The sequence below is a fragment of the Ursus americanus genome, chromosome 20 (assembly GCF_024610735.1).
Source record: "Ursus americanus isolate L20-20 chromosome 20, mUrsAme1.1.p, whole genome shotgun sequence".
Classification (NCBI taxonomy): Eukaryota; Metazoa; Chordata; class Mammalia; order Carnivora; family Ursidae; genus Ursus; species Ursus americanus.
The window spans coordinates 43,124,232-43,139,947 of record NC_142146.1 but is presented as its reverse complement, the minus strand read 5'-3'; the positions used below and the strand labels follow the sequence as shown (position 1 = coordinate 43,139,947).

Sequence of the window (15,716 nt, the reverse complement as noted above, 5' to 3'; positions counted from 1 at the left end):
TCACAAAAGCCTTATTAATACTTCGCAAATTAACATATTATGATCAAATAACTCTACATTTAATAGTTTAGCTTTACATTCTTAACAGTCTAGGCATTTTTAAAATTTACATTAGTGGAAAAAGCACTTACATCTAATTGTACACTGACATCGTATAATTTGTACTTGCAGATTTTGAAAATAGATTTAATGTGCTTACCTATCCAATAGGGAGTCTCGCTATGCTATAATGTTAAAAGAATAATTTTTTATATAATACACTACTTTATTAGGATGAGACACTTTAAAATATGAATAAAAATGCTGAAATTCAATGATCATTTATGATAATATATGACAAATAAAAACATCTGTCTTTGGAACTGTTTAGAAATTACCATATGCAGCATTCATGGAGAAAATTTTAAAAAGATCAGTTACTATGCTCATGATCTTGATTAGGTAGAGAATTTTAAGCATCAGTTCATAAATGGGATGCCAAATAAGGTGACACATAAATTGTGAAATTATTGGCTCAATTATTGGTTACCAAAATTTACCTCATCATAGGGGGGATAAATCATGTGAAATAAAAAGAATACTTACCTGTGAGATTTGGTGACTTTGAAGAATGTTTGGAAGCTAAGCACAGAGAAAGTAACCACTCAAGGATATTCAAATTCCTATAAGCTTGGCTAAAAAACATTAGCCTGTCCTTAGGGGATTGCTAGCATTACTGGTAACTAACGCTACTAATTAGCTATGTAATTTCTATGACTTTAGAAAGGCCGCTCTCAGCTAAAATAATAAAATTTATTTTTAATCTGGAAGTTTCCCTAAAGAGATCTGTACAAGTTTGAAAAAAGTATGGCTTTATTAATGAGCTTATAATGACTTGCTTTAACTAATGAACGGTTAACATCCCACATCAGTAGTAAATCTCATTCTCTTGATGTCCAATAATATGATTTAATAGCTGCACTCTGGTATACAGATATTTTTATACTATTTTCTTTTGTGTCCATTTTTAATAAGCTATTATCATTCCTGTAAGGTAGATACAACCCAATACAGATCACAGTTCTGAAGATGAGGTGACAAAATGAACACAACAGCAAGACTGCTTTCAATTTTATATCATTGTTTTAATCTTGTAAGGTCAACAGAGAGAGCCTATTTTTTATCATAACTTTTCCTTTTGAATTTCATGAAAACAAGCTGTCCCCAAATGTAAAGAGCTGATGTGGCGGGAAGGACTTAAGTCAAGGTGGAAATCCTGGTTTACCATGTATTGATCCTATGACCTTAAGAACATGATTCTAACTCTCCTTAAACCCATTATTTCCCTCCAAAGAAAGCTCAATATTACTCACATGTTTCTGACTCTAGGGAAATAGGTAAACGACTCATTTAAATTCTGTGTAATATGAAAAGTATAATAACGACCCTGCAAAGTTGTTACATCCAGACAATAAGTGAGGCAACTGTAACAGCACTTGGAAAAGGACGAAGTCGCTCAGTAAATGGTTATATAAAAAACATTGCGGTACTTTTCCTTGTTGATAGGGCTCCGAGGCAAAACAAGGTTTTGATTGGAGAGACCCAATGTATAAAAATGTTAGGAGCATTGCTCTTCTGAGGAGTCCATCCATGAGGTACCATTTTTGAGATCTTCAGAACTGCCCAAGACTCTGCCATCCAGAGTTAGTTTCTATTATACATTAATAAAAACACCCTGAACTTTCATTTTGAAATAACATTGATTAAGGAAGAATTTTGCAAATGATCTTACTCAGTTCTTAACTAATAATTCACATGTAAGAAAGAGCAGAGTACTGAACATGGAAGTTCTGCAGATCTCAACTTGTGTCCTGAAGATCAGGACGTAGAGCTTGTGAACAATCAAGTAAAAACAACTTCAAATTTCTTTGTGAAAAGGAAAACCTTAATTTCCTTGTGAAAAAGAATATATATATATCTATGTAATTTTCTGAATAAGGATTAATTTATATTTTATTTTTCCTTTAAATTTTTAAAAGAATCAAAGAAATAAGGATGCAGAACTTCTGCTTCGAAGTCATGTCGGAATAAGCAACTTGAGCCAACCCTCCCACTGAGAACAACCGGAAAAGCTAGATAAAACATTTTTTTAAACCTGCTTCAATACATCAGAGAACTAAAAAGGCAGCGAGGACTCACAAGGCCAGAAGTCAGTGAAAGATGGCTCCCTGGATTGATGACACTGCATTTGTACTAGAAGCATTTGCTGAGCAAAACTGAGCAAAACTTCCATCAGCCTCTAAACTAGGAGGATCGCTCCTGGATCCAGTGTCTGCCTCGAGTATGGTTTGGTAAACATCCTCACAAGCACTCTCTGAGATCGGACCCTGAAAGGCGATTATCTTGGAATGAAGGGGAAACTGGAAGTAGACTACGCCTAGCAAGCCCCAAAGCCTAGCTTTAAAATATCAAAAACCTGGAGTACAATTAAATTAGTTTGGATTGCCAATGTCCTAGCCACTTACCAGGAGCAAGTGTGAATTCTATCGAGAAGCCTCAGTTATTACAATGACGTTTCATATAAATAATTGATCCTTAATCAAAATTAACTGTAAATGAAAAGGAAACGAATGAAAGAGCGAGTAGAAACGAGAGTCAGTTGAAATACAGTCACGGATGTGAAGATAATGCAGTAGGGAGATGTATATTATACATGATCTATAGTTATGTGTTTAAGAAGATCAACAAGAAAATTGAAAATGTTGTCAGGAAACTGAAAACTATAAAAAATAACAAAACAGAAATTTTGGAACTAAAAAATACAGTAAATTATATTAGGAACTCAGTGGAAGGTTTAGTAGTAGCTTAAACATATCTGAAGAAGAAAGTTTATAAGCCAGAAAATAAATCAAAAGAAAATGCCCAGAATGAAGTCTTAATACTTTGATTACCAATATTACTGCCCGCTGCCCAATTGCTTGCCAGGTTAAAGAACAGTGAAAGAACAAGAAAACGGAACAAATGTAATATGACTGCTGGCCTAGATACAGACACACACAAAGAGAAAGATAAAAATCGAAGTATTCATACACGCATGCCAGTGTTTATTTTTAATAATGAGTTGCCTTCACAACTCAACTGATACGGATATTTTTTTCCAGGATTCTATTATCAACAGATATACGAGGATAACCTAGGATTTCTAACATGTCTGAATATTTGACATCTTGAGGATTTATGTTGGCTTTCTGTTTGTCTGTTTACTTGCCCTTATTCACCAGATTTAGCCCTTAATCAACTACAGTCTCCTCGGGGACAGAGGACTTTCTCTATGTCTTTCCAGTTACACCTTCTACACTTTGTACCATCCTCAACAGATAATAGGCCCTTGATTAAAGTTGAATAAATACATGTTTGAGTTAATCAATTAATAAAAACAGTCTGAAAAATATATTCTCCAATAAATTATTTTCTTTCTTTTGGTTTTTGTTTAATATCTTCTTTTGGGGGAACTTTTCCATGTGGCCAGCTCCGACTCACAGCGTGGCAGGCTCAGGATTGTCAGGTTTCTTGCATGGTGGCTGGCTTCCCCAAGGGTGCTCCTTCTGAGAAAGTAAGAAGGAAGTTACTAGGCTTCTTACGACTTGACCTTAGAAGTTACAGTCATTTGGAAATTAAATAAAAACTTTAAAAATGTTTTTAAGATTTTAAAACAGTGACAGCCATTTCCACTGCATTCTACGGATTGTACCGAGCCTGCCTAGATTCAACCTAAAGGGGACTAGACAAAGGTACTAATACCAGGAGGCACAGCTCAGTGGGGCATCTTAGAAGAAGTTCTGCCATCTTTCATAACCATGTATGTTTCATAACATACATAACGTAACATACATAGAGTAACTTTCACACTAGGTTCTAGGTAAGTGCAATAGACACTCTCCTGTCGTCTTCAGTTTATGTTTGTTGTTCTGGTTTAGCACATTAATTTCCTGAAGGATTCATGCTGTCTTAACTAAAAATAAAATGCCGTATGAAATTCAAAGTATTTCAGGATATACTCACTGAATACCTACTATACACTACATGCCAAATGCTAGGGATACACCGATTTTAAAATTCTGTCTTATCTTCAGAGAGCTTAGGATAACGACAGAGAATTTTTTTACATTTCAGTTTTTACATTTCAATTTCCCCTTGCACAGCTCCTTATATATAGTTTGTCCAAAAAAAAAAAAAAAAGTTTTTTTCCTGACCCTCACATTTTATATGGGATTCCCTTCATGCTGAAAAGACACTGTCTTTCAGGTTCCAAAAAGAGTTTAGCAAATGAAACAGTACAAGTGATAAATGTGAACTGTTACTCCTTCTTTCCTTCCCCTATGCGATTTCAGGTGGGATTTATTAAGAGAAGATGTATTTCTTCTTCTGGGTCATGAAGAACATTTTTTTTTTATCTGTAACCTCCAAGGAAGCTCATGGTGAAATAGATAAAATGTCAGAAATAATTAAGAAAAATGCAGGGGTATCCAACAACCTAAAATTATACCTTTTGGTGAAGCCTCGTTTTCATCTCTTTGGTCCCTTGACAGAGAGAAACACCAACTTATCACATTCTTTAGATGATGGTGTGTTAAATCAATGTGGATGAACTCGTGGTACAGTAAATGGGGAGGATGAAAAAGAAATTCTCTTAGCAAGCAGAGGTCATGGGATCTAGGAGGTCAATATACACTATGCAATAGATACAAGATCTAGAATCTCTCAGAATTGTCTAAAAAGCCTCATAAATCTCTCTCGACATTTTCTCTAGTTTCAATCATACTTCCATTTTCATCACCTTTTCACCTACTATTTTCTTTAACCACAAAAATTGCTTTTTTGAACGTATGTTTCGGTTTTTCCCCTTCCCTCTCAGCAGCAGTGTTTTCGATCACTATGGTAGTAAAATCAGCACACAGAGCAAGTGGATTGCCCGTATCAGAAAGGTGACACCTCACAATCACAGACTCTCCTTTGTAAAGACCAAGCACGTATTTTCTTACCTCCATTGAAATACTCTTACTCTCCATATATAAACTGTTAAAATGAAGTGTACTTAGGAATCAGTTTTGTTTCTGCTTAGCCATAATCAATAGATATGGATCATTTATTAGTATTCCACTAACTATTTGAAGCACATTCTACAAAATCTTTGACCAAGTAGACAAAATATCTGCAACTACATTAATCTGCCTATCTAGAATTTTTAATTACTCATTAGTAGCAGTAGTTAAAGTAAAATAGATAAAAGCTCTTAGATATACCAGTGTCAAGCACGCTGAGGAAGTTGCCCACGGTAAGCATAAATTTAGCTCTGCTTTCCCTAGGCACGCATTTTACACAGGCAAGGTCATCCTGAGACAACCCTGTCTTTGGATGGGTAAATATGCTTAATACCGAAAATGATAGATACTTCATTTGCCTGCAGATATAAACCACATTCTCCAATATTAGCTACGTAAGTAATAAAAGTCTGTAATTGTCCTTAGCTTTCCTTTTCTGATAAACTTGGATAGGGGACAAGTTATTGGCTTTTAGGCTTCTTAAGATGCCAATGATGCTAAGACCTTATCTGGATAAAAATTCTAATTCATGTAATCTACGATAACGATATTTTATTACATCTAACACATCAAAGTTGCAGTATTGGCTTACAAATGTATTTTTGTATATTTTTCTATAATATCTTGGCTAGCTCACAAAAATTCTCATAAGTGAGGAACTAAAAACTATATCCTTGTATCTAGAGATACATATCTTGGATACGTAAGTAAGAATATATTTGCAATGAGAAAATGTACTTTGAGGGGCACCTGGGTGGCTCAGTCAGTTAAGCATCTGACTCTTGGTTTCAGTTCAGGTCATGATCTCAGGGTCATGAGACTGGAGCCCCACACTGTCTGTTTGGGATTCTCTCCCTCTCTTACTCCCCCTGCCCCTCCCCCGACTCCCTCTCTAAAATAAATAAATAAATCTTAAAAAAAAAAAGAAAAGAAAATGTACTTTGAGGTGCGCAAGACCACATTATGGGTTTAACATGTTCACCTTTAATTTTTTTTTAATTTACCCCAACGAAGAAGTGAAATCCATCGGGGGAGTTAAGATGGAGGAGTAGTGGGGGGACCCTGAGCTTGCTTTCTGCCTTGAACACAGCCAGATTGGCATCAAAATATTTTGAACAACTAGGAAATTGATCTGAGGATTAAATTTACCCCAACCTTCAAATTTTTAATTCAAGTTTTTATTTGACAACCATGAGATATAAAAAATTTTGGAACATTTTAAACTAAATGCATACTTAAAGGATATTTTGGACACTTAAAATATACATACTTTAAATAATTTAATTTAAAGTGTATTTTTGAAAGTTGATTTTCCATATGCATAAATGTGTACATATATGTTAATGTTAAGCATTCTATCTTATATACATAAAATTCAATATATTGCTGTTTGATATTTTTTGCTGTTTTGACAATTAATATATATTTAAGGCATATAATTTGATGATTTGATATACATACATATTGTGAAGTAATCACCACATTTGAGCTAATTAACATATCCATCACTTCAGATAGTTACCACATTTTTGGTTTGCTGAGAACACTTTAAATTTACTTTATTAACAAATTGCAAGTATAAGATAGTATTGCTAACTTCAGTCACCTTGTTGTACATTAGATCTCCAGAACTTACTCATTTTGCATAACTGCAACTTTGTACCTCTTAACCAACATTTCTGCATTTATCCCTCCCCCCCAGCTCCTGGACCCTACCGTTCTTCTCTCCCCTTATATGTGTCAACTATTTTAGATTCTACATATAAGTGAGATCATGCAGTATTTACCTTTCTACATTGAGCTTATTATACTTAGTGCAATGTTCTCCGCATTCATTCATGTTGTCACAAATGACAGGATTTCCTTCTTTTCTCAGGATGAATACTATTCCATTGTGTGTGGGGGGGATGTGTGTACACACACTACATTTTCTTTCTTTCTTCATTCATTGTCAGACATTTAGGTCGTTCCCATATTTGGCTATTGTGAATAATGCTGACATGAACATGGAAGTACAGAAATCTTTTCAAGATCCTAATTTTGTTTCCTTAGGATTTATACCCAGAAGTGCTCCACAGTGTTCCTGCAGCTCTCTCATTGTAATCCAGAGCTCTCCCAGAGCTATTTTCATTGGAGTTTTGTATTCATTGTTGTTGTTTTTGTCTGAACAATGAGCACTGGGTTCTCCTAGCCTGCCATCTTCCTGATGTCACCCCTCAGTTTACTGCTATTTAATATTGAAATGTCAATATTCTGCCAGATTATAATTTTTAAACTATAGTTAAATACACGTATCATACATATTGCCATTTTTGTTGCTTTTACTCTGTCTATTCCCCTGCCTTGAAACGTGGGGGATGCTGCGGAATCCAGATATCCGAAAAGGCAGGTTCCAAATGAGTCACCATCTGAGCATATAGTGAAAGGAAATGGTTGTCTTGGCAACTGAAACAGAATTAATGTCCTCAATTCTGACTCTTCTATCAGGTAACATTTTAATTCAGTAGTTTGCAGATGTACTTTGATACTAAAAGTCAGATCTCTTATTACAAATGGAAATTTATCAATTATCTTTTTTTTTAACTGAAGAAAAGTTGATACATAATGTTACATTAGTTTTGGGTGTACAACGTAGTGATTGGAGAACTCTATATATTATGCTATGTTTACAACAAGGGTAGTCACCATACAACGCTGCTACGAAATCATTAACTCTATTCCCTGCGCTGTACCTTTCACCCCTATGACCTATTCATTCCATAACTGGAAGCCCAGGCTTCTCATTCCCCTTCTTATTCAGAAGTTGAATCTTTTCAATTGTAATTTTATTGGCTGTACTTGGACCATACAAGACCTTCAATTATTCCAGCTGAACAAGTTTTAATGCACTTTAATAGCAATTTAATCTGTAAAGCAAAGTGTTTAGAAAATTTTAAAATTTTATCTTTTGTGTTTCATTACATTTTTATGAATTCAAATATTCAAATACTTGTCCCAATTTGAAGTAATATAAATTCCTCAAAAAGAAATTGTAGCATGTAGAAAAGTTAAGAAGAAAACAAAAATTATCTAAAAATTCATCGTATTTATTTTGCTACATTTTATTCCAATATTTTCCTCATGCATCTTTTGGAATGGTGCCGTATTATCCTCTTCATGCCAATTACTCTTTCAGGAACATGTTACTAACAGTCTGTCTTATCACTATGACAGTTTGTAATGGGAGTGTCCTACAGTATCAGTAACGTCACTATTGTACTCAGTGTATTTGAACTGTTATACTATATTTAATTTGTACTATTGTATTATTTAAACTATTGTAAAATAATTGTATGTAAATCTTTTTACGTGTCCTTATGCCCTCAGAATATCTTCTTATAAGTGGAATGTGGGATCAACTAGTGTACCATTTTGCAGTTTTTCTTACATACTGTCAAATTATTCTCTAGATTCTAAAATAATTCTAGAGTCTGGAATTTTTTCACTGATTTATCACCTTCCATCAAAATAAGAAAGCTCCACTCTCATCCTACTCTATTCAGCACTGGGATTTGACAATAGAATAATCCCCATGGGAGCATTTTGAAATTCATTTCTTCATCAGTGAGTTTGAACATACTTTTATACTTTATTGACAATATTAATTTTAAGTAAATTATCGATCTTCAGCTCTTATTTTCTTCTTTGTTGATGTGGTTCCTATTATTTTCCCTTTTAATTTTTTTTTTAAAGATTTATTTATTTATTTATTTATTTATTTATTTATTTATTTGACAGAAAGAGACAGCCAGCGAGAGAGGGAACACAAGCAGGGGGAGTGGGAGAGGAAGAAGCAGGCTCCTAGTGGAGAAGCCTGATGTGGGGCTCGATCCCATAATGCCGGGATCACGCCCTGAGCCGAAGGCAGACGCTTAACGACTGAGCCACCCAGGCGCCCCTTCCCTTTTAATTTTTAAGATCAAAAAGTTTTTTTTTTAATTCGGTGTAAGTCAAATTAATTTTCTCTCTTGCTAGTGTTATTTTTTGTCTCTATGTTTAGACAATCCTTCCCAAACCCAAGATAAGAAAAAAAAAATGCTTTCTTTATTTTCTTCTGAGTGCTTCATGATTTTGTTACATTTCACTTTGGTTTACTTTATGGGATTTATTTTAATGATTGGTTAGAGGAAAACGCCTCAACTGGGACAGTACATCGACAGTAGTTCATTTAACTACCACATCAATTGCATGAGACAGTTGTCACTATTCTTTACAGGAAAGAGAGCAAGAGAGATGTTTTACAGATGGTCAAACATCTAGTAAGTGGTGTATTTAGCTGTTATAATCCAGAATAGTATACAAAGTCTTCTCAGCAGGTTTATTGCCATAAATTAGCTTTCTACAAGAATTTCCTGGAGTGTTGCCTAATCAGACTTGATTATGGAATTTTGCGATTAGTTAGTTCCAGTCTCTGCATCATGCAACCAAAATGCTTCTTTTGGTTCTGATGAACTTCACCAGATGGCCGCTCTACTATGTACCACTTTTCACCAGGGACTAGCGTTGCCATCTTTCCTCTGGTATCAAACACTAATATCTGTTTATCTACTCCCTCAAGCATAGACCAGCCCTTTTTCCTTGTTTTGTATAGGCTCAGGAGAGCAGAGATCAGGAAATAATTTTTCATGAAACTTTGTTGAATGATTAGAAACAATGGAAGGGAAATTCAAAACAGACAACAGTACTACACAAGCCCAGGTGCTCTCCCTAACTTCAATAAGCCAGAGACATCTCACCCCCACTATTGAGCAGACAAAACTCAACTTTATCACCTGTATGGGTAGTTCACTCCCAAATCTACCACCACAATAGGGCTCCAGGCATCTTTGTGTTTCAGTCTAGGTGAGAATAACTCCTGACCCCAAAGGGAAGAGAAAAGTTTTCCCTTTACAAACTCACTTGTTCACTCACCCCCTCACTCCTTGAGTTTCGATTTCCTGCCCCAGCACTGGTCTCTTTATAGTATAATTTAAAGTGGGAATATACACGTTCTTCTGGGGAAACTCTATACTTAAATACATACACACACATGCCCAGGTCTGGTCTTCTCTGGTCCTACGGCACCAATAAAAGGTCTTGAGACAGTAGTCCGATACCCCCAAGACTAGGCTATGAAGACTTAGGTAATACATAAACAATTCTCAGTCTTCTAGATGAAGCCATGACAGATTTGCTCAGATTTATTTTCGTACTTTTCTAATCAGCTATCTAAAATAGTCTGTGATCTATTTTGGCTATTTTCATCTGTGTGGAAAAAGCAGCCCCACCACCCCCAAATCAATGACTTAAACAAATTTATTTTGCTCACAAGTTTGTCTATAAATTATGCAGGACTTAGTGTGGCAAACTAGTCTCTCTGTTTTGTGTTGGCAGAGGTGGCCTGATTGCTGGGAACTAGAATCATCGTAAGGCTTACTCACTTACATGTCTGGCAGCTGTTGTTGTCTGTCAATTGGGATTTTGGCTGAGACTACCAGGCACAACACCTATACATGATGTTTTGATGTGGCCTGGGATATCGTGTTTGGGTTCAAAGGGTGAGTGTCGCAAAATGCAGAGAGCCAGGTGGAAGCCATATTACTTTATGAGATAGAATTGAAAGTCATGTAGCATCATTTCCACCACATTTTATTAAATCGAAACAGCTACAAAGTTCCATCTAGTTTCAAAGAGATGGGAAATAGACTGTAATTCTTCACTGAGGGATGACAAGGCTCTGGAAAAATTTGTAGGGCCAGAAATAATGTTGTGTCTGATTTTATAAAATACAACCTGACGCAGTCTTCCCTCTGGTTACAAAATCCACATTCATCCCACATGTAAAATAATTTACCTCCCTTCTAAGTCCCCCCGGATTTCATCCCATTATGGTTTCAGGTTCAAATCCAAATTTAAATTATGTTCGCTTGCATAGGAGGCTCCTCAGTGGGTAGTTCTTAAATATCAGCTCCTTGAGAATAGTTAGTCTCAACTAAAAAGACAAACTGTAAACTAAATAGGTAAGTTATCAGCTCCCAACACACCCAACGGTCAATGGCAGGACAAGTATTAGGTAACCAGGGGAGTACTCTTATTCAAAAAAGAGACCAAGACCAATCCCTGGTCCACTGTGAAATCCTGGAAGGTGTGTGTTGACAGTCCCTTGAGTGGTGTTTATGTAATAAGGGTAAAGAGGGTTAAAGGGATTTTTATTTATTGACTTATCAGCTTCTTAATATTTAAAATGTATACAGTGAGCATTCATTTATGGATAATTTTGTAATTGTAATAATGTAAACGTGTTTCATTTGGAAAAAGGCTAAATGAGGAATTCATAAGGCAAAAAAATAGAATCAATAATCCAAACACAAAAAAGATTTGAAATCAAAATGATAAATATGACAAATAAATTACAACATAAATAAATTATAAATACAATATAAATTAAAACCTGCTTATAATTTTAAGTGTGTGTTTTGAATATGAATATAGCATGACTATAAGATAAAAACAAACAAGTATGGTGTCCATTTTTTGTTTGTTTGTTTAGTTTAGTTTTGTTTTGTTTTACTTTATATTCTCCTGGGATCTACTGAAGCACTGAGAAATAAATGGAACCGACATATTTTGTGGAGTATAATATAAGCTATTTAGAACTCTTGAGGATTGTGCAATGTGGGTAAGCTCATCCCCAGAACAAGTGATTATTCAACATGAAATTATCAACATTTAAAAATTAACTTTAATTCAGATGAAAATATTTCTAAAATAGAAACAGTCTCGTGATATTTTAAATACACCCTTGCTCAGTTAGGATAATTAGCTTTATTTTATTCAACATAAATAAAAACTTCTTGTATAATTATAAGTTTAAAATCGATTGAAATATGAAATTCAACTTTTTCCATTATCTGTTTCTATGAAACAATGATTACCATCCTCATTGAACGGTTAAGTAACTGAGAGACGGTCTAACAAGCCAAATACAGATATGAAGGGAAAAGTGGAGTAAAACATACATAGGCCTGCATGACGTTTCCAACTCTGGGTTTTGGAAATTAGCATATGGACATAAGAAAAAAAACAAAGTATGATTGCCAAGATTATTTTACTTTATCCCCCTGGAATCTACTGTAGGCAAAATAAATCATAAAATGAAAGGCTGCTGTAGTTTCTGAAATTTTGAATGCTATCACTTTCCACTAATATACATAGACTGGGTTATGGCAGGCCCCATGTAATTGTTATTCCTAATTTTGACTTTGAAGCTGGATGACTAAGTTCAGGGCACTGTGAATTAAGCAAAAATAAATCATTTCAATAAAATACCTGAAATAAGTCATCTTTGAGCAGTAACTCCGGAGGCTTTGTGGTAAGTAAAAGTCAATTTGAACTTCGCCTAATTGGTTTTCTTTGCGGGGGTCTTACTTGCTTGCTTCATGCTTTGTACTGTGTTCCAAACAGGTATTATTGCAAGGTGGCTGGGGCTAGAATACATGGTTTGTGGTTGTGTGATTACATATTTTTGTAAAATATTTGTGTCAGAATTCTTAAAACACCATTTTGTAATGAGAGTAGAGACAGTAGGAAATAAACTCATATTCATCCTTTGAAATCCCGTTTTCCAAATGCTTAGTTCTGGAAAGGAACTGAAGTCTGTATTTTATTTCTGAGGTTTCTGAACTCTCTTCTGAAATCTCTGATCCCAATCACACACTGGAGAGTAATGGGCAGAACATCTCATTGCAAATGTATATTCCTCAACCCTTCAGTGCCCACTGAATATCTGCTAGACTGGCTTCATAGGACACCAAAGCAGAAAAACAGCCAACCTGCAAGATCCTCTGAAACCTTAAAAACAACAATGGGTAAGACGGTAATTTATGTACTCAATGCCCCTCTGTCCTATTCAGCACATTTCGTAGAGTAGCTCATTTTCTAAAGCACTTTGAGAGGTCACCTTTAATGAAATCAAAGCTTTTAAGGGGAAAGGACTGATGATATTGCAGCCCTGATATTCTCTCTCTACCAGATGGGCATGGCGTTAGATGCTTAACTTAGCACAGTGTTAGCTGCAAGATGCATGAGTTCCAAAATGATTCTAAGTGTTCATTTAACATGAGGCTTCCTTTGAGAAAAGGCTGCCAGTGGTGCATAATTGTGCCAAATGTGCAGTAGTTTCATAATGTGGGCTGTAATCCACTAGGAACTAAATCCTGCTATTACTCTCTTTAGGGAGACTTCTAAAATTCTGCTCTTCTTATTGTGAATAGTAACCTGGAGTAGTTAGAGGTTACTGGAAATCTCCTTAAAAAATTGCTACACATGCACTGAAGCTTTCTTAAAGGAAGTCACAGTAATGTGTTTATCAATTGGGTTTCCCTCCAGCCATAAGATGGGGCATCCAACATATAATCTCTTCTTTTCTAATAAGTCAATGTTTTATTTTTTTATGTACTATGCTTTAGTTTTAATCTAATTGACTCTTAAAAATTAAATCATCATTGCCTTCTTCAATAACTGGAATTTTTTTGTGTGTACTGACAGGGACCATACTTATTTCCATGGTGCTGATGATACAATGGAATCTGGCCTATGAAAACGTGGATGTGTGCAGAAGCGTGCCTTTCCCATGAGATTTCAATTCACCACTCACGTATTTGTACTTGTGAGTGTGTAAATGCTTCTGTATATGTGTGTGTGTTGCAGTGTTGACATTCGCCTATCTAAGGAGCAAACCCAGTAACCATTTCCCAGAGCACCGCCACATTCCGTAACTTCGGGCACGGAGTGAAGAGCTCCTTATCGAACTGAACCAACCAGGGGCCTTTAAAGGAAGCAGAATGCAATTACCCAAATTGAAATTTGGCCAGGACACTGGGGCTAGTGACTCCGCTCTTCCAGAAAATACCAGGAATCTGGTTTTATGTCCTATTGAAAGTTGATGCCTACAGTCAAGAAGTGCCTTGCTTTCACACATTGTTAGGTAATCCAGAGCTGAAGCTGCCATTAAATAAATAAATAAATAAATAAATAAATAAATAAATAAATAAATAAACAAATAGTGAAATGGTGCAACCAGTCCTCATGGGGGCGGTTGTTCTTTTACTTTTTAAAAGAGAAAAATAAGGATTTTGTTTTTCTCAGAGCAGTTCAGTCGTGTGTCTTACTTCAATGACTAACATACTGCCTCTAAGTGCCTATGATTTATAGGAAAATTTACCCTATCTCTTACCAAAGCAAAACAAGATAAATAATTTTGTTCTGTATCTTTTCATATAATTTTATCTAGAGATAGTACATTTAAAGTTTCTGATATTAGTAGAGCTTCCATATATCATCAGGTAATTAAAGTATTAATGAATTTATATGAAAGGATTTTAGTAAAACAGATTCAAGATAATAATTCAGAACGATCATTATTAATAGAGATAAGATGCATGGTAGGTATCTAATTATCAATTAAAGAGTCTTCATAATATTTAGTGGGAAAGAATTACTTGGCAGTATTTAATTATAACCTAAATATATTTCAATATTCAATATATTTCAATTGAAATTTCTAAAAATAACACAATTTCAGCATATGTTTCAAATAGACCTAATAAATGAATAACAAATGCATCTCTTAAAAAGAAAAAGGCTTAAAGACTTTTTAGTAGCCTTAATTATTATAATAAGATTTGGTTCTTATTAACTAAGGAAATATTAAAGAAAAGGTAATTCGGATGTTAGTTAAAAGGAATGATAATGTAATTCAATTTACAAGGGTAATAGTTTTCAGTTTAAGTTTTATGTTTCAAATATCATACAATTATCCAAGTGTCTCTACTTGTGAGAGGAATTTATTTTCTCATTTATCTTTATACTCATAGAACTAATCCCAAAGTTACTCTTAAATGTACTGCTCAAGCTTTTCTATTTCCGTTTGGGTCAGGGGGTCAGAACACTATTCTCATGAGGTCAGGGTCATCCTCATTAGCGTTGCTCTGTTCTGAGACCGCCGATTATGCCTTTCGTCCTGAGAAGCCTGGGGTGCCTGGAAGGAAAAGCAGATGGATCCGGAAAAATCTATCATGGGCATAAGTGCCCCGACTAATGGCAGGTCAGGACTGCCATTTTCATATACAAAGAATAGCATATTATCATTCTTCACCCTCTACATTCTTCTTAAATTTACTCATTAAAAAAAAAAAAGACTAAACCCCTACAAAACCTGCCTGTATCAAGCATACACCAAAACAAAGTTAGCATATTTTAATTTAAAAATTATATTTCTCCAATAATAAAGGAAGACTTTTATAAAAGCATTGCATTTGTAAGATAGTTTATTAAATAGATCTAATTAAAATTTTTTCACAGAAATTTAATGGCATAGAGAAATTCTCATGATGTAATTTTAATTAAATTATGCTCATAATACAATGTTGAATTGTGTAGGAAATTTTACATAATAAATCTATATTATGATTCTAATTACATTGCTATGCATTAATTGTATGATATTATATATTCATATTATGTTACACTATTAATATATAATATTAGTGATTGATATATAGCATAGGTTATTATATAATTAATATCACATATTAATTATAATTATATTATAAACAA

At 34.6% G+C, this 15,716-nt stretch overlaps 1 long non-coding RNA gene across 1 annotated transcript in view; it reads right to left on the bottom strand.

The window, feature by feature from the left end:
• Positions 1-3,086: 3,086 nt before the first annotated feature.
• LOC148108419 (uncharacterized) overlaps positions 3,087-15,716 on the bottom strand; it is a 45,530-nt gene continuing 32,900 nt past the window's right edge. Inside the window, exon 3 of the long non-coding RNA XR_015727964.1 lies at positions 3,087-3,584. This is a non-coding gene — a long non-coding RNA (uncharacterized LOC148108419). The remainder of the gene's footprint in view (positions 3,585-15,716) is intronic.